Source organism: Drosophila virilis, unplaced genomic scaffold (assembly GCF_030788295.1).
Source record: "Drosophila virilis strain 15010-1051.87 unplaced genomic scaffold, Dvir_AGI_RSII-ME tig00002432, whole genome shotgun sequence".
NCBI classification, from domain to species: domain Eukaryota; kingdom Metazoa; phylum Arthropoda; class Insecta; order Diptera; family Drosophilidae; genus Drosophila; species Drosophila virilis.
The window spans coordinates 37720-65243 of record NW_027212922.1 but is presented as its reverse complement, the minus strand read 5'-3'; the positions used below and the strand labels follow the sequence as shown (position 1 = coordinate 65243).

General features: G+C 42.0%; 2 non-coding genes and 2 pseudogenes across 2 annotated transcripts; all 4 read right to left on the bottom strand.

The window, feature by feature from the left end:
* Window positions 1-8480: 8480 nt before the first annotated feature.
* On the bottom strand, window positions 8481-8659 carry LOC116650235 (5.8S ribosomal RNA). Its single transcript, XR_011417392.1, has one exon. It is a non-coding gene; the product is annotated as a 5.8S ribosomal RNA (ribosomal RNA).
* Window positions 8660-9194: 535 nt separating this feature from the next.
* Window positions 9195-11176, bottom strand: LOC116650236 (small subunit ribosomal RNA; annotated as a pseudogene).
* A 7867-nt stretch (window positions 11177-19043) lies between these two features.
* LOC116650234 (large subunit ribosomal RNA) lies at window positions 19044-25238 on the bottom strand (annotated as a pseudogene).
* Window positions 25239-25600: 362 nt separating this feature from the next.
* Window positions 25601-25779, bottom strand: LOC116650233 (5.8S ribosomal RNA). Its single transcript, XR_004303206.1, has one exon. It is a non-coding gene; the product is annotated as a 5.8S ribosomal RNA (ribosomal RNA).
* Between the last annotated feature and the right edge of the window lie 1745 nt (window positions 25780-27524).

Genomic DNA, 27524 nt, shown 5'->3' with positions numbered 1-27524 from the left:
GTACATCAAGGCTCGACGCCTGATCTCCAAGTCAAGAGGGGCTACTCCTAACAGTACCTGCATTGCCTCCGTAGAGACAGTGCGGCACACAGGCAAACAACCTAACAGAAGCACTCTCTGGCAAGCCAGCACTTTCCTTCTGCCGACCACAGTCGTGACCGCCTTGCACCATACAGACGATCCATATGCTGCACATGCAACAAACAGACCCTCATAGATGGTGCGGACAGCACGTCTGCTTAGGCCCCAGTCAGACCTCAAAATACGACGCACTTGCCCCACCAAACCAAGTAGCCGGGCCTTGAGACCAGCGATATGAGGAGTGAAACACATCCTCTCGCCGAAGGTTATGCCGAGGTATTTCACCTCAGACGCATACCTCACATTCACTCCATTCAGTCTGACAATGGGTGGCCGACTAGCTGCCAATCTGCCCCTGAGCAGCATTGTCTTGTCCATTGCAAGACTGACCCCAACACTTTCACCCCACTCATACACAGTGCGCAAGCACATACCCGCATTCGTCTCGATCTCAAGACGCGACCGACCCTCAATCAAGATAAGCAGATCGTCCGCATACGCACAACATTTACACATCTGCTCAAGCTGCACCAGCAAGGGGTCCATCATGAGGTTCCAAATGAATGGGCCACAGATAGATCCCTGCGGGCAGCCACGAACAACATTTACGCTCACACATTCACACCGCCCTACAGCACACGCACGTCTGCCAGAGAAATAGCTCTTCCAGAGAGCTAATTCTCGGCACCCGCATTCATCCAACCTTCTCAAAACACTCGCCCAACTCAGGTAGTCGAAAGCACCTTTAAAATCAACAAAGATGCCCAACACATACGTGGAGCTGCTAGCCTCAACAGAGTCACTAACATACCTCCACGCATCCTCAACACATCTGCCCTGTCTAAAACCAAATTGCCTGTCAGACATTTGGTCGCTCATTCTCTCCTGAAGCCTTTCTACCATAATCCTTTCCAGAACTTTTCCAAGAACCGGAAGAAGACTGATGCCCCGAAAAGATCTAGGATTGCTCCTGATCCTGTCAGGCGACTTCAGGAGCATTATCACTCTCGCACACTTCCATTCACTGGGGAAATAACCCTCATTCAGACACTTCGCATACATCGCATTCATATACTCTGGAATTGACTTCCAGACACTTTTACACATTTCTCCAGTGAATCCATCCATACCAGGTGACTTCCTCGACTTTAACCTCGAGAAAGCCACCTCCAACTCACTATCCAGAAGCGGATCAACAGGCCTAACCACACTAGGTGGTGAGTCCTGATGATCCGCTCTGGAGAAGAATTCATTCAACAAGACATTCATGCAATCCCTCCATGCCGTTAACTGAACGTTACCAACACGGAGGCTACTTACATCCGTTTCCCTGCCTCTACCTCGAACTATTTTATAAACACGACCCCAGGGGTCATCCTTATTACGCTCCAGGAAAGAGCGCCATTCATCTTCTTTCACCTTTACAAGCATTTGCTTGTACTCATTCATACACCGACTATATTCAATCCTGAGTTGGGCTGCACCATCCGCATTGGTAGCTCTGGCCCTTTGGAATCGCTTCCGCAGAGACCGGACCATCCGCCGCTTGGTGCTTAACTGATTCGTCCACCACTTCACATGCTTAAGGTTGACCTTACGGTACCTCTCAAACATGGGATCTTTCGCACCAGTTATCCACCCATTCACACATACGACCTGCTCATCCACATTCAAATCATTAAATGCATTAAGCGGAACTTGCGTTGCCGCCTCCTGCACAATGAGCCCATGAAGGGACCAATTCACACTACAAGTGCGCCAGCGATTACCCCCAACACTTTCGTTCCTCGTAATAGTGTGTGTGACAACAATCTCAATCGGATTGTGGTCACTCACACCAAGCCCACCTAGTACACACCAATGAAAAGCATACATACTCATTGCCACCGCATTCACTAGAGTAACATCAATGTCACTCTGACCCACCGGACCCGCAAACGTATACCACTCACTGGGTTCGTTAACGACCCGAACATCCTGGGACACGGCCCACTCGGCTAGCATCTCACCCCGTGTGTGGTTCGAATACCCAGACGAATGTCTGGATACCTTGCTGAACCACATGGGGGATGATGCATTCGCATCAAGACCAAGGATGAAGTAGATAGGGACATGAAAGTCAGTGGGCTTAACGTGAGCACCTGCCGCGATGGCTTAATCTCACGGTTCCTAATATAGGATTAATTCAAGCGTCAATCACCGCCCCCTTGGAACAATTCCGCAGGTACCAATTAAAGACACGACTGTTTGGTTGTGACTTCTACCTTGGTTTGGCACGAGGACTATCTAAGCCTCTTCCGTAATCTGGGTCACGGAACCCGGTTGTATGACGCAACTCCACGTCGAGCGATGCTCTACCCGCATTTGGGTGTTAAACCACAACCACCACGATACTCCCCGAAGGGCCGCACCAACTAACCAGGACGGAACAAGTTCCGTGGGCTCCTGGTTACCCGTGGTACCAGATTAAAAGCCTCCGGTCAGGCCTCGTACCAGAAGGGCACTTCCAATTTAAACTCCAAAACAGTTAAGGGTTGGTAGCCCCAACACAACACAATGTTCAACAAAAATTACCATTCAGAAACACCCCCACATTCGTACCCCCACATTCTCACATCTACCATCCATCATCATTCATACAATTCCTTCCTGCAATTGCAAACGTCGCCTGGAAAATGCAGCTCTAGCAAACTCACTCATTCTTCTAACCCTATCACTAGTGGAGAGTGATTGACTTACGTCAAACCCGCCACTAACCTCACTTATACCCATCCCCCTCAGATCTCGAAAATCTGCATACCTTGTGCACTCACAGAGAACATGCTCCCATGTCTCAGCAGCCGAGCCACAACGGCATTCTGGACTGTCATAAAGGTTCCTCGAATGCAGGAATGCATTGAGGGAACCGTGACCAGTCAACAGGAATCCAAGACTCAGGCCGAACCCAAAGTCTGGTCGGCTGCCGGCAAATGTAACCTCCCGTATAAACCGATGAGTGACACGCCCATTCACGCTAGTGTCCCATCTGACTTGCCAGTCAGACAAAACACACTCTTTCACCAATCTCTTGCATTCACTAAGCCCTAAACTCTCCACATCCCTACCCGCTAGCCAATCATTCTGCGGCAATGGCAGCCGCCTCTTGATCCTGTACATCAAGGCTCGACGCCTGATCTCCAAGTCAAGAGGGGCTACTCCTAACAGTACCTGCATTGCCTCCGTAGAGACAGTGTGGCACACAGGCAAACAACCTAACAGAAGCACTCTCTGGCAAGCCAGCACTTTCTTTCTGCTGACCACAGTCGTGACCGCCTTGCACCATACATACGATCCATATGCTGCACATGCAACAAACAGACCCTCATAGATGGTGCGGACAGCACGTCTGCTTAGGCCCCAGTCAGACCTCAAAATACGACGCACTTGCCCCACCAAACCAAGTAGCCGGGCCTTGAGACCAGCGATATGAGGAGTGAAACACATCCTCTCGCCGAAGGTTATGCCGAGGTATTTCACCTCAGACGCATACCTCAAATTCACTCCAGTAGTAGCACCTCATCCAAGTAAGCAATGTATGGTTCGAGGGGATCCCCGAACTTACAATACATGCTCACTACAAAAATCCTGCCAAAACTGCCGCTTAGGCTCACACACACCCCCCAGTCAGTTGAACTCACCAAAGTGCATTCAATACTGACATCATTCACAATGACAGCGGAGTTAGCCCTGCTGTCAGGGAATACTCGCATACATGCGGGCAATCCCCTTACGCAACCACCGGTCGCGTAGGGTTCCTGCAGCAGGGCAACGACGCTGCCCCTTTCACACATCATAGCCCCCACATCACACATAGCTGCATACGACCTTTGACAATTCAGCTGAAGAAATCTGCTAGACATTTTAATGTCTAGCATTCGCCCACGCAACAATCGCCCCGTATATGGGACAGGCTAGAGACATCATCAGATGTCCCGACGGCTTCCCCTTAAAGGAGCAATTGCGGCAATTCAGTGCATTGCTGCACTGAGCCACGCGGTGACCCATCTGGCTGCGGCGACGGCAAACGTCCTCTGCACTCCGCCACCTTATGGTCGAAGCCAAGGCAGCGGTAGCATCCCGGTAGCAGGTTAAAACTTCTCACTCTAAACGAAAACCATTTTATGTAGCAGCGTCAGATTTCTAAAAGGGACTGCATGGCCACTACAGCACCCTCGAGGACGATATTAACTGCTACATTACCTCCCGCCGCCCATGGCTTACTTGTCATCCGGACACCTTTCTTAAAGGCTTTAAGTGACATTTTGTCCTTTAAGTTCATCTCGTAAAGGTCACCCATGAACTCGTCAGGGGTGATCTGCGAGTGAACGCTCTGAACCACAACTTTCGGCCCTAATTTATCCCACCTCGTTGATCTTTGTGTTCTCCACAATTTTCTCACGCTCGGCGACCGATGGAGTCCGAATTAACGCAGCTCCATCCCTTAGAGGTTTCACCTCATGTATCCGCACACCAAGAGAGGGACCTACCTCCTTCACCACCTGCTCAACCACGTCCTTAGCGGTTTTGCCAGCAGCCTTGCTGCGCACAACCAAGGACCATGTCTCAACTGGCCGAGGCATCTCCGGGGTAGACGGCACTGCCGACCTGGGACCCCCTCTGGCGGCGTTCACCGACGGAGCCCGCGCTTGGCCGGCTGGAACATGCAACTCATGCGAAACGCTTGCACCCCCGCAAACGGCCTCCAAGCGCCCCTGCAGCCGCTCATTCTGCGCCACAAGCGCGAACAGGAGCTGCTCATACTACCCTGTATAATCAACTAACTTGCAAATGAACGACCCCCGTAGCTCTCTCCTTGAGTGCAAGCTGCAATAAAGCTCCCGTTATCCCCTTCATCTGCTCGACAGCTGTTCCTTTCCGCTTCCTCAAAGCCGCCGCACTTGTCGACGGTCCCTCCACGGCAGGTTCAGACACATTCAAAACGCTCACGGCATGAGGAACGGCAAAAACCCGCTCCTCCACACTTGCACCCGCTGCTACGGGCGAGCCATCTGCGGCTCCCGCGGGAACAGCGCTCCCCTCACGCGCACCAAATGAGCTGACAGCGCTTCCGAAGTTGCCTTCCTCTGGCGCTGCTTGCTCCTCCGCCTTACCTCGCTGTTCGATGACGACTCCGACAAGGTCACCTCATCTTCCGACGTCATCCTACAATTTTCAAAAGCCCCCTTCTCAGCGGGCTTCTTTTTGCGTGGCGGCATCGCCCGCAGGTGTGCGCTTATCTATTTAATATATAAATAGCACGCACACACACACACACACGTAGAAGCTGGCGGTTTCACACACACACACGAACGCCTGTTGCTCACGCAGCAACGACGTAAACAAAGCAATAAAACTTTATTGCTGATAAGCGCACAAAATGTAAACAAGATATCGTTGCTTGAAAGCACCGTTATCTTTAAATTGTTTGCGAAGCGAGCGATGAAATAAACACGTCTGTTCCCAACGACTGTCTGAAACGAACTGAGTAGATAGGGACATGAAAGTCAGTGGGCTTAACGTGAGCACCTGCCGCGATGGCTTAATCTCACTGTTCCTGGTATAGGATTAGTTCAAGCGTCAATCACCGCCCAACTAGTATTCTTAAAAATTTTAGCAAGAAAGTTTTACAATTGGCTACGTAACTAAACTATCCGGGGAACAAGAAACTACCATAAATGATAGAAACTTTATTTACCCAGAACGAGCACATAAACCATGTTATTGTTTCCCAATCAAGCCCGACTATCTCAATCTTCAGAGCCAATCCTTATCCCGAAGTTACGGATCTAATTTGCCGACTTCCCTTACCTACATTATTCTATCGACTAGAGACTCTGCACCTTGGAGACCAGCTGCGGATATTGGTACGGCCTGTTGAGAAGTTTACGTGTCCCCACCATAAATTTTCAAGGTCCGAGGAGAAAATATCGACACAACAGTCATGCTCTTCTAGCCCATCTACCATATCTCTCTGCGAAAGACTTCCATGGTAGTACAGCTATAAAACAGAAAAGAAAACTCTTCCGATACCTCTCGACGGCTTCTTTATGGTCGTTCCTGTTGCCAGGATGAGCACGAGGCCCATATTTAATAACAAACGGATACTCAACAGGTTACGGAATTGGAACCGTATTCCCTTTCGTTCAAAATTATTCAAGTGTATAAAAATCGGTTAGATGACAAATATATTTAGATTTTTCTTTACTTGAAAATTTTCGGCTTTCGCCTTGAACTTAGGACCGCCTAACTCGTGATCAACCACTGCTCACACGAAACCCTTCTCCACTTCAGTCCTCAAAGGTCCCATTCGATTATTTGCTACTACCACCAAGATCTCTACCAATAGCGGCTCCATGCAGGCTTACGCCAAACACTTCTATGCACACCATTGTACCTTTCTACTCACTTAAGTTTCAAAATTTATATTACAAGTAATATAAACCATCTACTTTAGCGGTAATGTATAGGTATACAACTTAAGCGCCATCCATTTTAAGGGCTAGTTGCTTCGGCAGGTGAGTTGTTACACACTCCTTAGCGGATTTTGACTTCCATGATCATTGTCCTGCTGTTTTAAGCAACCAACGCCTTTCATGGTTTCTGTATGAGTTGTTAATTTGGGCACCGTAACATTACGTTTGGTTCATCCCACAGCGCCAGTTCTGCTTACCAAAAGTGGCCCACTGGGCACATTATATCATAACCTTAAACTTCATATCAAGAAAGTTAAGGTTCTTACCCATTTAAAGTTTGAGAATAGGTTAAGATCGTTTCGACCCTAAGGCCTCTAATCATTCGCTTTACCAGATAAGATTATTTTATACAACAGTTAAATGCACCAGCTATCCTGAGGGAAACTTCGGAAGGAACCAGCTACTAGATGGTTCGATTGGTCTTTCGCCCCTATACTCAATTCTGACAATCGATTTGCACGTCAGAACTGTTTCGGTCTTCCATCAGGGTTTCCCCTGACTTCAACCTGATCAAGTATAGTTCACCATCTTTCGGGTCACAGCATATATGCTCAAGGTACGTTCCAGTTAGAGGCATAAATAATATAAATATTATTATACATAACTATATAGAGCGCCCGGGATTGCGTTAATTAACTATAAATAGTTAAAAAACTAATCCCATTAATAGTCAAGTTAATTACGCTATTAGGTTTATATCCCAATAACTTGCACATATGTTAGACTCCTTGGTCCGTGTTTCAAGACGGGTCCCGAAGGTATCCTGAATCTTTCGCAGTGTTAATCATACAAATGTATATAATAAACACAAATATCAATGATAATTATGCCATTATATAATTCCGAAAAATTAACGCACTGTAATCATATAAATCTATCAGCACTTTATCAAATTTATATCTTTTATTTTATGTTAAAATGCCGAGCATATAATTCAAATAAGCAATCAGACATCATTTTATGATAAATATTTATGCTAATAGATTACAATGTCCTTATATGGAAAAAATGCACACTATTATTATAATATTGTTTAAAATATTACAATTCTAATGATGAATTTTCCATACCGGATATTCAGGTTCATCGGGCTTAACCTGTAAGCAGTTTCACGTACTATTTAACTCTCTATTCAGAGTTCTTTTCAACTTTCCCTCACGGTACTTGTTTACTATCGGTCTCATGGTTATATTTAGTTTTAGATGGAGTTTACCACCCACTTAGTGCTGCACTATCAAGCAACACGACTCTTTGAAAACCATCTAGTAATCATTAACGTTATACGGGCCTGGCACCCTCTATGGATAAATGGCCTCATTTAAGAAGGACTTAAATCGTTAACTTCTCATACTAGAATGTTGATGTTCCGTACACTGCATCTCACATTTGCCATATAGACAAAGTGACTTAGTGCTGAACTGATTTCTTTTCGCTCGCCGCTACTAAGAAAATCCTTGTTAGTTTCTTTTCCTCCCCTAATTAATATGCTTAAATTCACGGGGTAGTCCCATATGAGTTGAGGTTGTATAAAACAATGTTAATTGAACATTATTTATTGTTCAATATAATGGATAATACTTTTGTTCTGAAGTTCCATAAGTTTTACAACAATTCTTTTATCACACATCATTAATAAGAGGCAATTCTAGATTAAGGAAAAATATATTTTTCTTTTATGCTAGACATTCCTCAGTATTATTTGATTTGAAAAAAGAAAATATAATTCTTCAGTTTTCTCATACAAAATATACAATGAGTAGTACATCCATATATATATTAACATTATGAATAATTTATGCATATCAGGGACACACATAATCTATCCAATAATATACCATATGCTTAAAACTTCGAAAAATTTTAAACAACTTAATTAGCAAAGTCTTACAACCCTCAACCATATGTAGTCCAAGCAGCACTATAAAATTAATTAAAGTACAAAACAGCATGGACTGCGATATGCGTACAAAATGTCGATGTTCATGTGTCCTGCAGTTCACACGATGACGCACAGTTTGCTGCGTTCTTCATCGACCCATGAGCCGAGTGATCCACCGCTTAGAGTGATAATTTATATTGGTTTATTTCATTACGTCACAAATGTTTTTATTGAAAGAAATTAAAAATACACCATTTTACTGGCATATATCAATTCCTTCAATAAAATTGTTTATACCTAAATTGTGTTGCGAAATGTCTTAGTTTTACATATACTTTAAAAATATGGTATGAATAAAATTTTTATATAGATACAAGAATTAAATATTTGTATAGAAATATGCAAAGCATTAACCTGAAAACAGGTACAACACATAAAATTTAGGTTGTTGCGTTTATATAATGTATGCGCATATAATAATGAACAATACATCTGTGCAACGCATGTATATTATGGTACATATACACGCAAGTTTTTCATCATTAAAACGCATAGACACAGATAAATCCCAAATTGAAAATGACAGACATTATATAAATATATATTAATTGGGAATAAGTATGTGTATATGTTTTTAAATGATTATTCATTTATATTCAGAAAAATTTTATATATTTCTATATATAAAATTGTTTTTATTAACGGAAATGAACATTATACAATAATGATCCTTCCGCAGGTTCACCTACGGAAACCTTGTTACGACTTTTACTTCCTCTAAATAATCAAGTTCGGTCAACTTTTGCGAAACAACCGCAACACACAAGGCGTCACAGTGATCACGTCCGGAGACCTCACTAAATAATTTAATCGGTAGTAGCGACGGGCGGTGTGTACACAGGGCAGGGACGTAATCAATGCGAGTTAATGACTCACACTTACTGGGAATTCCAAGTTCATGTGAACAGTTTCAGTTCACAATCCCAAGCATGAAAGTGGTTCAGCGGTTTACCCGGACCTCTCGGTCTAGGAAATACACGTTAATACTTTCATTGTAGCGCGCGTGCACCCCAGGACATCTAAGGGCATCACAGACCTGTTATTGCTCAATCTCATTATTGCTAGACGCCATTTGTCCATTAAAGAAGCTAGTGTCCTTATAATGGGACAAACCAACAGGTACGGCTCCACTTATATAAACACATTCAAACACAATAAACATTTTACTGCCACTATGAATGAAGGCTATATAAGCTTCAACACCATAATCCTGAAGATATCTATTTAATATATTTGAGTTTCGTTCGTTATCGGAATTAAGCAGACAAATCACTCAACAAACTAAGAACGGCCATGCACCACCACCCATAGATTCGAGAAAGAGCTATCAATCTGTCACACACTTATGTTCGGACCTGGTAAGTTTTCCCGTGTTGAGTCAAATTAAGCCGCAGGCTCCACTCCTGGTGGTGCCCTTCCGTCAATTCCTTTAAGTTTCAGCTTTGCAACCATACTTCCCCCGGAGCCCAAAAGCTTTGGTTTCCCGGGAAGCGACTGAGAGAGCCATAAAAGTAGCTACACCCAATTGCTAGCTGGCATCGTTTATGGTTAAAACTAGGGCGGTATCTGATCGCCTTCGAACCTCTAACTTTCGTTCTTGATTAATGAAAACATCTTTGGCAAATGCTTTCGCTTAAGTTAGTCTTACGACGGTCCAAGAGTTTCACCTCTCGCGTCGTAATACTAATGCTTCTATTAATCATTACCTCTTGATCTGAAAACCAATGAAAGCAGAACAGAAGTCTTATTTCATTATCCCATGCACAGAATATTCAGACATTTGAAGCCTGCTTTAAGCACTCTAATTTGTTCAAAGTAATTGTACCGGCCCACAATAACACTCGATGAAGAGCACTAATGCAGGTTTTTAAATAGGAGGAATATATAAAAAAATACAAGTTTTTAATTAAATATAAGAACTCCACCGGTAATACGCTTACATACATAAAGGTATAGTACTAACTACAATTATAAGTTGTACCACCCGTATGAAGCACAAGTTCAACTACGAACGTTTTAACCGCAACAACTTTAATATACGCTATTGGAGCTGGAATTACCGCGGCTGCTGGCACCAGACTTGCCCTCCAATAGGTGCTTGTTAAAGGATTTAAAGTGTACTCATTCCAATTACAGGGCCTCGGATATGAGTCCTGTATTGTTATTTTTCGTCACTACCTCCCCGAGCTGGGAGTGGGTAATTTACGCGCCTGCTGCCTTCCTTAGATGTGGTAGCCGTTTCTCAGGCTCCCTCTCCGGAATCGAACCATGATTCCCCGTTACCCGTTGCAACCATGGTAGTCCTAGATAGTACCATCAAAAGTTGATAGGGCAGACATTTGAAAGATCTGTCGTCGGTACAAGACCATACGATCTGCATGTTATCTAGAGTTCAACCAATAAAACGATCTTGCGATCGCTTGGTTTTAGCCTAATAAAAGCACACGTTCCAAAAGGTCCGTGTTTTAATTGCATGTATTAGCTCTAGAATTACCACAGTTATCCAAGTAACTGTTAACGATCTAAGGAACCATAACTGATATAATGAGCCTTCTGCGGTTTCACTGTTAATTCGTGTGTACTTAGACATGCATGGCTTAATCTTTGAGACAAGCATATAACTACTGGCAGGATCAACCAGAATAATGATTTTATAATTTGTATGTACAAAAAAAACATACATATTTACAAAATGTATTTACATTGGAACTTAATATATTTTTGAATAAAAAATATACTATAGATATTAATGTTAAATATAAACGAATATGGCCATTGTTACATAGCATTTCATGTTCGTTAATTTACGTTTCATATTTTTTAAGATTCACCACATATTATATCTATATGAAAATATATACAATTCGCTCAAAAATATCTTTATATGTACACTTACTTAATATATATTTTATCACACATTGTTTAATACCATAATGGAATAAACACTTTAATTTTGATGACAAACTTGATAATTTATTTATATGTATAAATTATGTATGCATAACTTGCAAATATAATTATGCGATAAAAATATATTAAGTAAAACAAGTCACATACTATATTAAATAGTATGTAAAATGTTAAAGTTTCATTTATGACAAATATTTAAAATAATAACAAAAATTTTAGAAACTTTTTTTCCAGCGTACTAATCGTCAATACATCTGTATGAATCGAATTTCCACTGGATGCAATTGTTAAATTTTACGATAAAAGGAAACCCATTTGTTTACACGATGTAGTAATAATAAAATTATTACAAACAACACATCTTGGCTTGAAAGTTTCACAATTATCTTTTTTTTCTTAATATCTCAAGCCAAATGTTATTCAACATAACAAATAACGATATTTATCAGCGTATAATGTGATGAGTACACACTGCTCACCATGAATAGGTTTCAGTCGCGATCGAACACTCTTTGAGTAAAGACGTGCCTGCGGACCGCTGCGAAGCATTCCAAATACACAAGCAACATAAACAACAGTTAGTTGCGGCGAAATTTTCAGGCCAGCTGCGCTCTGATTGGGCGCTGCAGCCGTTACTGCGCTCTTTCAGCTTGCGTGCAGTGCGCAAATAACGGCGCACTAATACTTACACACGCACACGCTTACATGCTTGTGCGCGTTATTTCAACACACACACGACAATTAGAATACAAAAACAAACAACAACACAGACTAGCACTCGCTGCTTACGCTCGCCAGACGGGCAGCTTGCTTGCTCCCGCTCCCCCGTACCCCTCACCAACCAGATGGACAAGATGGACTGGCAAGCCGAGCCACGTGCTACACAGCTCATTAAAACTAGCAGCACCAAGAGGAAGAAGACCAACATCAGAGCTAGCAACCCTGACTCTGAGAATTCGAGTTGCACTAGTGAACCTGGAGAAATAAGGAGGAAGCCCGTCCGCAAACAGCGCAAACAGCCTTCCCGCGTACACCTACCTGACGGACCAAGCACCAGCACAGCTGCTAGAGAAAATCTAACAAGTAACAGATTTGTTTCACTCTCTACAGATGAAGACGACGAAGAATCTGCGGCCAGCGATGACTCCACTGAAGTCATAGGACTAGCTAAGGGCCAACCAAATAAGGAGCCTGCTAAAGAACCTAAGACGATCAGGCCACCACCAATTTTTATTCCAGACGTGACCAATATCAAAGCGCTTACCAATGCCATAACTGGCGCCCTTGGCAAAGCAGTAGAATTTACATATAAAGCCACTAAAAACAACAACATTAGAGTAATGACGCCAGATAAAGCTAGCTTCACTGCACTTAAGGCATTTCTCAATGAAAACAACAAACGGTATCAGACCTTTCAGCCCAGAGACGAAAGAGCCTACCGGATAGTGGTCAAAGGCCTGCACCACTCTACTGAGCTGGTCGAGATCAAGGAAGGTTTAAGCAACTACGGGCACGAAGTAAGAGACCTTTATAACCTCACACAAAAAAGCACAAAAAAACCCCTAAACATATTCTTCGTAAATCTCGAGCCGGCGAAAAATAACAAAGACGCATACAAAATCAAAAGGCTTTGCTGCTCTGTGGTTACAGTCGAGCCTCCACTGAAGTTTAACGATGTCCCCCAATGCTATCGCTGCCAAGGATACGGACACACTCAAAGATACTGTCACCTGGAACATAGATGTGTGAAATGTGGAGGCGGACACTCCACGTCGGAATGCTCAAAGAAGAGCAGTGACCCGGCCTTCTGCCTGCACTGCCAGGGTCCCCATGTGGCCTCATACAAAGGATGCCCAGCTTATAAGAAGGCAAAGAGCCTCTTAACGGCAAACAGACAGACAGCTCCAAGAGATGGACTACCACTAAACTCCAGCAAAGTGAATGCAAACATTAGTTTTGCTAAGGCTGCAAAGAGCACCTACGAGGCAAATCAAGCTCCCTGCCCGGATTCACAGCCGGACAATCAACTTAATGCGATAGTGACAAGGCTAGAGGTCATGTTTGAAAAAATGATGGATAAAATACTAGGTCAAATGGCACAGATGCTGGAAACTGTTTGCTCCACATTATGCAAGAAGGTTTAGAGATCACGATCTGGAATGCTAACGGCCTGTGCAAAAACAGGCCTGAGGTTGAGCTTTACTGCAAGACCAACAATACCGAAATTCTCTTCATATCTGAAACCCATTTCTCTGAAAGATCTTACTTCTGCCTACGAGGCTACGACCTGATCTCAGCCAATCACCCCAACGGGAGAGCCCGCGGCGGAGCTGCCATTCTAATTCGTAGCAACATAAGCTATGAGATCCTGCCCCCAACTCTGGAGGAGTGGATCCAATGCGCAAAAATAAGAGTGAGTACCACGCTGGGAGAAGTCACAATAGCCGCTACCTACTGCCCCCCCAAGCACAATGCTAGGGACGAAGAATTCCGGACGCTAATGGACAGCCTAGGCACAAGGTTTCTAATAGGCGGAGACTTCAACGCCAAGCACACCTGATGGGGCTCCAGAACAAATAACCCTAAAGGCTACGCGCTGTTCAGGCAAACCCGGTTAAGAAACCTCGACTGCCACAGTACAGGCGCACCTACATACTGGCCTACAGACCCATATAAGGTGCCAGACGTCCTGGACATCGCGATAACTCGTGGTTTGGATACTGGCAGAATCCAAGTCAGAGAAGTAGAGGACCTCCTGTCTGATCACAGCGCCATAGCCATCTCTATATTTGCTGCAGCCATGAGGAAGTCTGCCCGCAAGAAGCTTATATATAAAGCCACTGATATTGGCAAATATCAAACCTGGTTGGACACCTGCACCAATCCCAGCCCCCCACTAAATAGCCCGGAGGACATCGAAGCGGCAGTCACAGAGCTAACAACTCATATCCACAATGCGGCGTCACATGCGGCGCCAAGACTCTCAAGCCGGCCCAGAGTTGAAAATAGAGACGTTCACCTCTGGTCACAACAAGTGGCCGAGCTGCTTGGTGAAAAAAGGCGACTGAGGCGGGTCTGGTTCCTGTCCAGGAACCCGAGGGACAAGACAGTCCTAAATAGAATCACCAAGGAACTGAAAGAGACACTCAAGATTCTGAGAAAAGATGCCCTAGATAGTTTTCTTACGCAGCTTGCCCCTAACGACCCACAACACAATCTGTGGCAAGTAACCAAGCACATTAAAAGGCCACAGAAAAGAATCAACCCAGTAAGAAAAACTGATGGCAGTTGGTGTAGAACAGAAACTGACAGAGCCAATGCCTTCGCCGAGCACTTAGAAACTGTGTTCACCCCTTTCAGCAGGTGCACGTCAGACGAAGCATCCGAAACTGCACACCAGCTAAGTGTACCGCCCGAAGGAACGGAAACGATTCCACCGGTACATGAAGAGGAGATAGCGGAATACATAACTGCGCTAAACAACAAAAAAGCCCCAGGCGATGATGGTATCAATGCAATGGCATTAAAGCTACTACCGCAAAGAAGCATCTCGTTCATCTCCAAAATATATAACAAATGCATGGAAATCGGCTACTTCCCAGCGCAATGGAAAAGTGCACAAGTAGTAATGATACCTAAGCCTGGTAAACCTGAAGATAATCTGGCCTCCTATCGCCCGATTAGTTTACTGCCAGCGCTCTCAAAGATACTAGAAAGAGTATTTTTGAGTAGAGTTTTGCCAGTATTGGACGAGGCCGGTCTGATCCCGGATCACCAATTTGGCTTCAGGCGCTGTCACGGAACCTCGGAACAATGCCACAGAGTTGTTCAAACTATCCTCGACGCATTTGAGAAGAAAAAATATTGCTACGCCGTATTCCTCGATGTCAAACAAGCCTTTGACAGAGTTTGGCATCCTGGACTCCTGCAAAAGCTCAAGGGTAACCTCCCACACGCCTACTTCTTGTTTCTGGCTTCATATCTGGAGAACCGAACATTCCGAGTTAAATGTGGGGAAACAGTGTCCAACACCAAGCACATTCATGCTGGCGTCCCGCAAGGAAGTGTTCTGGGTCCGCTGCTCTATAACGTGTACACAGCTGACTTGCCCGTCACTGGGAACCCAAACGTGCGCGTTGCCACGTACGCCGATGACACGGCATTTCTCACCATCTCGGAATCACCTGGCGAAGCTAGCTCACTGATGCAGATGCAATTGAACCTCGTCAACGACTGGCAAAAGCGATGGAACATTACAGTCAATGGTGACAAGTCAACTGCGACTACCTTTGCACTCCGCTCGGGTAACTGTCCACCAGTTCAACTAGACGGAGTCACAATACCAGAAGAACCCAATCCTAAATATCTGGGAATAACGCTAGACAGGAAAATCACCTGGAGAGCACACCTAATAAAAAAGCGAAACCAGTGTGAGCAGCGACAAAAAGCCTACTACTGGCTTATGGGCAGGAGATCAAGGCTTTCCACCTCCTCCAAGATTCTGACCTACAAGGCGATCATCAGACCAATCTGGACCTATATAATCCAGCTCTGGGGTACAGCCTGCAGGTCCAATATCCGGATCATTCAAACTTTCGAAAACAAAGCATTACGCATCGCTACAAACGCACACATATATCATGATAACGCCACCATCCACGATGTTCTCAAGTTCCCCTGGGTAAAAGACGAGATTGCCAAAAGCAGCAGACGATATATCAAGCGATTACACAACCATCCAAACACACTAACCATTTGTCTGCTAGACAACAGCCAACAAAGGAGAAGACTCTGCAGAGCCCACCCACTGGATCTCCCATGGAACAATATAGCCATTTGACCTTCTGTCATGGAATAACATAGCCATTTAACTCTCTCTAAGAATAACAACTATACTAAGCTCAATACATGAAATACACATAAGCTAAGTTTATAATTATACAATTTAATGGTTGTCCACGATGGATAGTATTAAATCAATAAACAAAATGAGAAACAAAAAAAAAAAAAAAAAAAGAAAAAAATGAATAGGTTTTTTGACACATCATCTATAATGGCGATATTTTTTCCAAATGCTACCATTCACCTTAATGTCATAATGTACTAATTTAATAATACACTTTTATAACTTAATTATTCTTTTAATATAAACATAATTGACTTATGCCGGCAAGGCAACACTCCACAGTCATATGAATTTACCGTATTTAAAATTTTTCATATGATATGCCTTGCGTGACACCACTCCCTATATAGGTTTTTTGACACATCATCTATAATGGCGATATTTTTTCCAAATGCTACCATTCACCTTAATGTCTTCATGTACTAATTTAATAATACACTTTTATAACTTCACTATTCTCCTTATATAAACATAATTGACATGCCGGCAAGGCAACACTCCACAGTCATATGAATTTACCGTATTTAAAATTTTTCATATGACATGCCTTGCGCGACACCACTCCCTTTATAGGTTTTTTGACACATCATCTATAATGGCGATATTTTTTCCAAATGCTACCATTCACCTTAATGTCTTCATGTACTAATTTAATAATACACTTTTATAACTTCATTATTCTTTTTATATAAACATAATTGACTTATGCCGGCAAGGCAACACTCCACAGTCATATGAATTTACCGTATTTAAAATTTTTCATATGACATGCCTTGCGCGACACCACTCCCTATATAGGTTTTTTGACACATCATCTATAATGGCGATATTTTTTCCAAATGCTACCATTCACCTTAATGTCTTCATGTACTAATTTAATAGTACACTTTTATAACTTCATTATTCTCCTTATATAAACATAATTGACATGCCGGCAAGGCAACACTCCACAGTCATATGAATTTACCGTATTTAAAATTTTTCATATGACATGCCTTGCGCGACACCACTCCCTATATAGGTTTTTTGACACGTCATCTATAATGGCGATATTTTTTCCAAATGCTACCATTCACCTTAATGTCTTCATGTACTAATTTAATAATACACTTTTGTAACTTCATTATTCTTTTTATATAAACATAATTGACTTATGCCGGCAAGGCAACACTCCACAGTCAAATGAATTTACCGTATTTAAAATTTTTCATATGACATACCTTGCGCAACACCACTCCCTATATAGGTTTTTTGACACATCATCTATAATGGCGATATTTTTTCCAAATGCTACCATTTACCTTAATGTCTTCATGTATTAATTTAATAATACACTTTTATAACTTCATTATTCTTTTTATATAAACATAATTGACTTATGCCGGCAAGGCAACACTCCACAGTCATATGAATTTACCGTATTTAAAATTTTTCATATGACATGCCTTGCGCGACACCACTGCCTATATAGGTTTTTATACACATCATCTATAATGGCGATATTTTTTCCAAATGCTACCATTCATCTTCATGTACTAATTTAATAATACACTTTTATAACGTTATTATTCTTTTTATATAAACATAATTGACTTATGCCGGCAAGGCAACACTCCACAGTCATATGAATTTACCGTATTTAAAATTTTTTATATGACATACCTTGCGGGACACCACTCCCTATATAGGTTTTTTGACACATCATCTATAATGGCGATATTTTTCCAAATGCTGCCATTCACTGTAACGTTTTCATGTACTATTTTTATAACAATTCAATATAATTTTATATAAGTTGATAAAGGTTATATATAATATATAAAGATTAATGTCATTTATAATTTTATTTGTATATTAATAATCATATATCAATATACAATATATAAAAATTTTATAGTCACAATTATTTTCCAATGTATTTTCGAAATGTCAATTGTCATAGTATTATTATTATATATACAGTTTAATGTTGTTTAAGTTGCAATTTAATTATGTATGTTATAGAATAGTCTTCAATTTTTGTATTATTAATATTAAGATATACATTTCTTCACATCCAAGCAAAATTTCTGTATCACGTATCATATAAAATTTAAATATGTTTTAGTAGAGGCTAATAAGAATAGGAATAAAAAATGTAAGTATTCTGTTTCTTCTGTATTTGATAATTTCCATCCGTCAATTCCATATTTTCCTGTATGTGTATGTATATATTTCAATATTGCATTATATGTTATATATATATATATATATATATATATATATATATATATATTGTTCTATGCTTTCCTAAAAAATAATTGAAGTTTTAATACTGGTAACAATTTTATATATTTTTGTTCATCCAAAAATTTCAAAATATTGTATAGTTGTAAATATTGTTCTACGTTATATGCTCTCCTCAATAATTGTTGAAGTTTCAATATAGATATTGTGTATATATATTTTTATATATTCCATCCGTCAAATTCCATATTTTCATAAATATATATATCAATATTGTTTTAAGTATTGAATATATATATATTGTTCTATGCTACATATAAAAATTAATTGAAAGCAACGTAGATGAACAAATTTCGTAGAGTAGGCATACAAACATCAATAAATATATAACAATTATAAATTGATAATATATTTTAAGCGAATGTATAACCCAATTATACGAATTATGTTCGTCTATTGTTACTTTTTTTCGAATCATCAAGCAAAGGATAAGCTTCAGTGGATCGCAGTGTGGCAGCTGCTCAACCACTTACAACACCTTGCCTGTTACAAAAGTCGTTTACAATTGATTCTAGGCTTTGACATTGTATTAAATAATGTTTTAAAATATAACTAGCGCGGCATCAGGTGATCGAAGATCCTTCCAATTTACTATGTTATAAATAACATTGGCATCACATCCATTGTCGTTAATAAAACAAATTAAAAACTTTTAATGGTTTAGAAGCCATACAATGCAAATTGCCCCTTATTTATCATTGCAGTCCAGCACGGATACGACCTTAGAGGCGTTCAGGCATAATCCAACGGACGTAACGTCATACCACTGTTCGCTCGAACAAGTATTGTGCCATTGGTCCGTACCTGCGGTTCCTCTCGTACTACGCAGGAATGCTGTCGCAACAACGTTTTGTCATTAGTAGGGTAAAACTAACCTGTCTCACGACGGTCTAAACCCAGCTCACGTTCCCTTGCATGGGTGAACAATCCAACGCTTGGTGAATTTTGCTTCACAATGATAGGAAGAGCCGACATCGAAGGATCAAAAAGCGACGTCGCTATGAACGCTTGGCCGCCACAAGCCAGTTATCCCTATGGTAACTTTTCTGACACATCTTGTTAAAAACTCTTTAAACGAAAAGGATCGATAGGCCGAGCTTTTGCTGTCCCTGTGTGTACTGAACACCGAGATCAAGTCAGCACTTGCCCTTTTGCTCTATGTGTGGTTTGTGTAAGTAAGGAAACAATAAGAGTAGTGGTATTTCATTGTCGATACCAAACCGAAGTCTAATATCTCCCACTTATTCTACACCTCTTATGTCTCCTTACACTGCCAGATAAGAGTCAAGCTCAAAAGGTTCTTCTTTCCCCGCTAATTATTCCAAGCCCATTTCCTTGGCTGTGGTTTCGCTAGATAGTAGATAGGGACATGAAAGTCAGTGGGCTTAACGTGAGCACCTGCCGCGATGGCTTAATCTCACGGTTCCTAGTATAGGATTAATTCAAGCGTCAATCACCGCCCCCTTGGAACATCAATTCCGCAGGTACCAATTAAAGACACGACTGCTTGGTTGTGACTTCTACCTTGGTTTGGCACGAGGACTACCTAAGCCTCTTCCGTAATCTGGGTCACGGAACCCGGTTGTATGACGCAACTCCACGTCGAGCGATGCTCTACCCGCATTTGGGTGTTAAACCACAACCACCACGATACTCCCCGAAGGGCCGCACCAACTAACCAGGACGGAACAAGTTCCGTGGGCTCCTGGTTACCCGTGGTACCAGATTAAAAGCCTCTGGTCAGGCCTCGTACCAGAAGGGCACTTCCAATTTAAACTCCAAAACAGTTAAGGGTTGGTAGCCCCAACACAACACAATGTTCAACAAAAATGACCATTCAGACACACCCCCACATTCGTACCCCCACATTCCCACATATACCATCCATCATCATTCATACAATTCCTTCCTGCAATTGCAAACGTCGCCTGGAAAATGCAGCTCTAGCAAACTCACTCATTCTTCTAACCCTATCACTAGTGGAGAGTGATTGACTTACGTCAAGCCCGCCACTAACCTCACTTATACCCATCCCCCTCAGATCTCGAAGATCTGCATACCTTGTGCACTCACAGAGAACATGCTCCCATGTCTCAGCAGCCGAGCCACAACGGCATTCTGGACTGTCATAAAGGTTCCTCGAATGCAGGAATGCATTGAGGGAACCGTGACCAGTCAACAGGAATCCAAGACTCAGGCCGAACCCAAAGTCTGGTCGGCTGCCGGCAAATGTAACCTCCCGTATAAACCGATGAGTGACACGCCCATTCACGCTAGTGTCCCATCTGACTTGCCAGTCAGACAAAACACACCCATTCACCAATCTCTTGCGTTCACTAAGCCCTTAACTCTCCACATCCCTACCCGCCAGCCAATCATTCTGCAGCAATGGCAGCCGCCTCTTGATCCTGTACATCAAGGCTCGACGCCTGATCTCCAAGTCAAGAGGGGCTACTCCTAACAGTACCTGCATTGCCTCCGTAGAGACAGTGCAGCACACAGGCAGACAACCTAACAAAAGCACTCTCTGGCAAGCCAGCACTTTCTTTCTGCCGACCACAGTCGTGACCGCCTTGCACCATACAAACGATCCATATGCTGCACATGCAACAAACAGACCCTCATAGATGGTGCGGACAGCACGTCTGCTTAGGCCCCAGTCAGACCTCAAAATACCACGCACTTGCCCCACCAAATCAAGTAGCCGGCCCTTGAGACCAGCGATATGAGGAGTGAAACACATCCTCTCGCCGAAGGTTATGCCGAGGTATTTCACCTCAGACGCATACCTCACATTCACTCCATTCAGTCAGACAATGGGTGGCCCGACTAGCTGCCAATCTGCCCTTGAGCAGCATTGACACTGTCTTGTCCATTGCAAGACTGACCCCAACACTTTCACCCCACTCATACACAGTGCGCAAGCACATACCCGCATTCGTCTCGATCTCAAGACGCGACCGACCCTCAATCAAGATAAGCAGATCGTCCGCTTACGCACAACATTTACACATCTGCTCAAGCTGCACCAGCAAGGGGTCCATCATGAGGTTCCAAATGAATGGGCCACAGATAGATCCCTGCGGACAGCCACGAACCACATTTACGCTCACACATTCACACCGCCCTACAGCACACGCACGTCTGCCAGAGAAATAGCTCTTCCAGAGAGCTAATTCTCGGCACCCGCATTCATCCAACCTTCTCAAAACACTCGCCCAACTCAGGTAGTCGAAAGCACCTTTAAAATCAACAAAGATGCCCAAGACATACGTGGAGCTGCTAGCCTCAACAGAGTCACTAACATACCTCCACGCATCCTCAACACATTTGCCCTGCCTAAAACCAAATTGCCTGTCAGACATTTGGTCAATAATTCTCTCCTGAAGCCTTTCTACCATAATCCTTTCCAGAACTTTTCCAAGAACCGGAAGAAGACTGATGCCCCGAAAAGATCTAGGATTGCTCCTGATCCTGTCAGGCGACTTCAGGAGCACTATCACTCTCGCACACTTCCATTCACTGGGGAAATAACCCTCATTCAGACACTTCGCATACATCGCATTCATATACTCTGGAATTGACTTCCAGACACTTTTACACATTTCTCCAGTGAATCCATCCATACCAAGTGACTTCCTCGACTTTAACCTCGAGAAAGCCACCTCCAACTCACTATCCAGAAGCGGATCAACAGGCCTAACCACACTAGGTGGTGAGTCCTGATGATCCGCTCTGGGGAAGAATTCATTCAACAAGACATTCATGCAATCCCTCCATGCCGTTAACTGAACGTTACCAACACGGAGGCTACTTACATCTGTTTCCCTGCCTCTACCTCGAACTATTTTATAAGCACGACTCCAGGGGTCATCCTTAATGCGCTCCAGGAAAGAGCGCCATTCATCTTCTCTCACCTTTACAAGCATTTGCTTGTACTCATTCATACACCGACTATATTCAATCCTGAGTTGGGCTGCACCATCCGTATTGGTAGCTCTGGCCCTTTGGAATCGCTTCCGCAGAGACCGGACCATCCGCCGCTTGGTGCTTAACTGATTCGTCCACCACTTCAAACATGCGATCATTCGCACCAGTTATCCACCCATTCACACATACGACCTGCTCATCCACATTCAAATCATTAAATGCATTCAGCGGAACTTGCGTTGCCGCCTCCTGCACAATGAGCCCATGAAGAGACCAATTCACACTACAAGTGCGCCAGCGATTACCCCCAACACTTTCGTTCCTCGTAATAGTGTGTGTGACAACAATCTCAATCGGATTGTGGTCACTCACACCAAGCCCACCTAGTACACACCAATGAAAAGCATACATACTCATTGCCACCGCATTTACTAGAGTAACATCAATGTCACTCTGACCCACCGGACCCGCAAACGTCCTACATTATTCTATCGACTAGAGACCTTTCACCTTGGAGACCAGCTGCGGATATTGGTACGGCCTGTTGAGAAGTTTGCGTGTCCCCACCATAAATTTTCAAGGTCCGAGGAGAAAATATCGACACAACAGTATATGTCATGGTCTTCTAGCCCATGTACCATATCTCTCTGCGAAAGACTTCCATGGTAGTACGGCTATAAAACAGAAAAGAAAACTCTTCCGATACCTATCGACGGCTTCTTTATGGTCGTTCCTGTTGCCAGGATGAGCACGAGGCCCATATTTAATAACAAACGGATACTCAACAGGTTACGGAATTGGAACCGTATTCCCTTTCGTTCAAAATTATTCAAGTGTATAAAAATCGGTTAGATGACAAATATATTTAGATTTTTCTTTACTTGAAAATTTTCGGCTTTCGCCTTGAACTTAGGACCGACTAACTCGTGATCAACCACCGTTCACACGAAACCCTTCTCCACTTCAGTCCTCCAAGGTCTCATTCGATTATTTGCTACTACCACCAAGATCTGTACCAATAGCGGCTCCATGCAGGCTTACGCCAAACACTTCTATGCACACCATTGTACCTTCCTACTCACTTAAGTTTCAAAATTTATATTACAAGTAATATAAACCATCTACTTTAGCGGTAATGTATAGGTATACAACTTAAGCGCCATCTATTTTAAGGGCTAGCTGCTTCGGCAGGTGAGTTGTTACACACTCCTTAGCGGATTTCGACTTCCATGATCACCGTTCTGCTGTTTTAAGCAACCAACGCCTTTCATGGTTTCTGTATGAGTTGTTAATTTGGGCACCGTAACATTACGTTTGGTTCATCCCACAGCGCCAGTTCTGCTTACCAAATGTGGCCCACTGGGCACATTATATCATAACCTTAAACTTCATATCAAGAAAGTTAAGGTTCTTACCCATTTAAAGTTTGAGAATAGGTTAAGATCGTTTCGACCCTAAGGCCTCTAATCATTCGCTTTACCAGATAAGATTATTTTATACAACAGTTAAATGCACCAGCTATCCTGAGGGAAACTTTGGAAGGAACCAGCTACTAGATGGTTCGATTGGTCTTTCGCCCCTATACTCAATTCTGACAATCGATTTGCACGTCAGAACTGTTTCGGTCTTCCATCAGGGTTTCCCCTGACTTCAACCTGATCAAGTATAGTTCACCATCTTTCTGGTCACAGCATATATGCTCAAGGTACGTTCCAGTTAGAGGTATAAATAATATAAATATTATTATACATAACTATATAGAGCGCCCGGGATTGCGTTAATTAACTATAAATAGTTAAAAAACTAATCCCATTAATAGTCAAGTTAATTACGCTATTAGGTTTATATCCCAATAACTTGCACATATGTTAGACTCCTTGGTCCGTGTTTCAAGACGGGTCCCGAAGGTATCCTGAATCTTTCGCATTGTTAATCATACAAATGCATATAATGAACACAAATATCAATGATAATTATGCCATTATATAATTCCGAAAAATTAACGCACTGTAATCATATAAATCTATCAGCACTTTATCAAATTTATATCTTTTATTTTATGTTAAAATGCCAAGCATAATTCAAATAAGCAATCAGACATAATTTTATGATAAATATTTATGCTAATAGATTACAATGTCCTTATATGGAAAAAATGCACACTATTATTATAATATTGTTTAAAATATTACAATTCTAATGATGAATTTTCCATAACGGATATTCAGGTTCATCGGGCTTAACCTCTAAGTAGTTTCACGTACTATTTAACTTTCTATTCAGAGTTCTTTTCAACTTTCCCTCACGGTACTTGTTTACTATCGGTCTCATGGTTATATTTAGTTTTAGATGGAGTTTACCACCCACTTAGTGCTGCACTATCAAGCAACACGACTCTTTGGAAACACCATCTAGTAATCATTAACGTTATACGGGCCTGGCACCCTCTATGGGTAAATGGCCTCATTTAAGAAGGACTTAAATCGTTAACTTCTCATACTAGAATGTTGATGTTCCGTACACTGCATCTCACATTTGCCATATAGACAAAGTGACTTAGTGCTGAACTGATTTCTTTTCGCTCGCCGCTACTAAGAAAATCCTTGTTAGTTTCTTTTCCTCCCCTAATTAATATGCTTAAATTCAGGGGGTAGTCCCATATGAGTTGAGGTTGTATAAAACAATGTTAATTGAACATTATTTATTGTTCAATATAATGGATAATACTTTTGTTCTGAAGTTCCATAAGTTTTACAACAATTCTTTTATCACACATCATTAATAAGAGGCAATTCTAGATTAAGGAAAAATATATTTTTCTTTTATGCTAGACATTCCTCAGTATTATTTGATTTGAAAAAAGAAAATATAATTCTTCAGTTTTCTCATACAAAATATACAATGAGTAGTACATCCATATATATATTAATATTATGAATAATTTATGCATATCAGGGACACACATAATCTATCCAATAATATACCATATGCTTAAAACTTCGAAAAATTTTAAACAACTTAGTTAGCAAAGTCTTACAACCCTCAACCATATGTAGTCCAAGCAGCACTATAAAATTAATTAAAGTACAAAACAGCATGGACTGCGATATGCGTTCAAAATGTCGATGTTCATGTGTCCTGCAGTTCACACGATGACGCACAGTTTGCTGCGTTCTTCATCGACCCATGAGCCGAGTGATCCACCGCTTAGAGTGATAATTTATATTGGTTTATTTCATTACGTCACAAATGTTTTTATTGAAAGAAATTAAAAATACACCATTTTACTGGCATATATCAATTCCTTCAATAAAATTGTTTATACCTAAATTGTGTTGCGAAATGTCTTAGTTTTACATATACTTTAAAAATATGGTATGAATAAAATTTTTATATAGATAGAAGAATTAAATATTTTTATAGAAATATGCAAAGCATTAACCTGAAAACAGGTACAACACATAAAATTTAGGTTGTTGCGTATATATAATGTATGCGCATATAATAATGAACAATACATCTGTGCAACGCATGTATATTATGGTACATATACACGCAAGTTTTTCATCATTAAAACGCATAAACACAGACAAATCCCAAATTGAAAATGACAGATATTATATAAATATATATTAATTGGGAATAAGTATGTGTATATGTTTTTAAATGATTATTCATTTATATTCAGAAAAATTTTATATATTTCTATATATAAAATTGTTTTTATTAACGGAAATGAACATTATACAATAATGATCCTTCCGCAGGTTCACCTACGGAAACCTTGTTACGACTTTTACTTCCTCTAAATAATCAAGTTCGGTCAACTTTTGCGAAACAACCGCAACACACAAGGCGTCACAGTGATCACGTCCGGAGACCTCACTAAATAATTCAATCGGTAGTAGCGACGGGCGGTGTGTACAAAGGGCAGGGACGTAATCAATGCGAGTTAATGACTCACACTTACTGGGAATTCCAAGTTCATGTGAACAGTTTCAGTTCACAATCCCAAGCATGAAAGTGGTTCAGCGGTTTACCCGGACCTCTCGGTCTAGGAAATACACGTTGATACTTTCATTGTAGCGCGCGTGCAGCCCAGGACATCTAAGGGCATCACAGACCTGTTATTGCTCAATCTCATTATTGCTAGACGCAATTTGTCCATTTAAGAAGCTAGTGTCCTTATAATGGGACAAACCAACAGGTACGGCTCCACTTATATAAACACATTCAAACACAATAAACATTTTACTGCCACTATGAATGAAGGCTATATAAGCTTCAACACCATAATCCTGAAGATATCTATTTAATATATTTGAGTTTCGTTCGTTATCGGAATTAAGCAGACAAATCACTCAACGAACTAAGAACGGCCATGCACCACCACCCATAGATTCGAGAAAGAGCTATCAATCTGTCACACACTTATGTTCGGACCTGGTAAGTTTTCCCGTGTTGAGTCAAATTAAGCCGCAGGCTCCACTCCTGGTGGTGCCCTTCCGTCAAGCAGCTCGGCCACTTGTTGTGACCAGAGGTGAACGTCTCTATTTTCAACTCTGGGCCGGCTTGAGAGTCTTGGCGCCGCATGTGACGCCGCATTGTGGATATGAGTTGTTAGCTCTGTGACTGCCGCTTCGATGTCCTCCGGGCTATTTAGTGGGGGGCTGGGATTGGTGCAGTTGTCCAACCAGGTTTGATATTTGCCAATATCAGTGGCTTTATATATAAGCTTTTTGCGGGCAGACTTCCTCATGGCTGCAGCAAATATAGAGATGGCTATGGCGCTGTGATCAGACAGGAGGTCCTCTACTTCTCTGACTTGGATTCTGCCAGTATCCAAACCACGAGTTATCGCGATGTCCAGGACGTCTGGCACCTTATATGGGTCTGTAGGCCAGTATGTAGGTGCGCCTGTACTGTGGCAGTCGAGGTTTCTTAACCGGGTTTGCCTGAA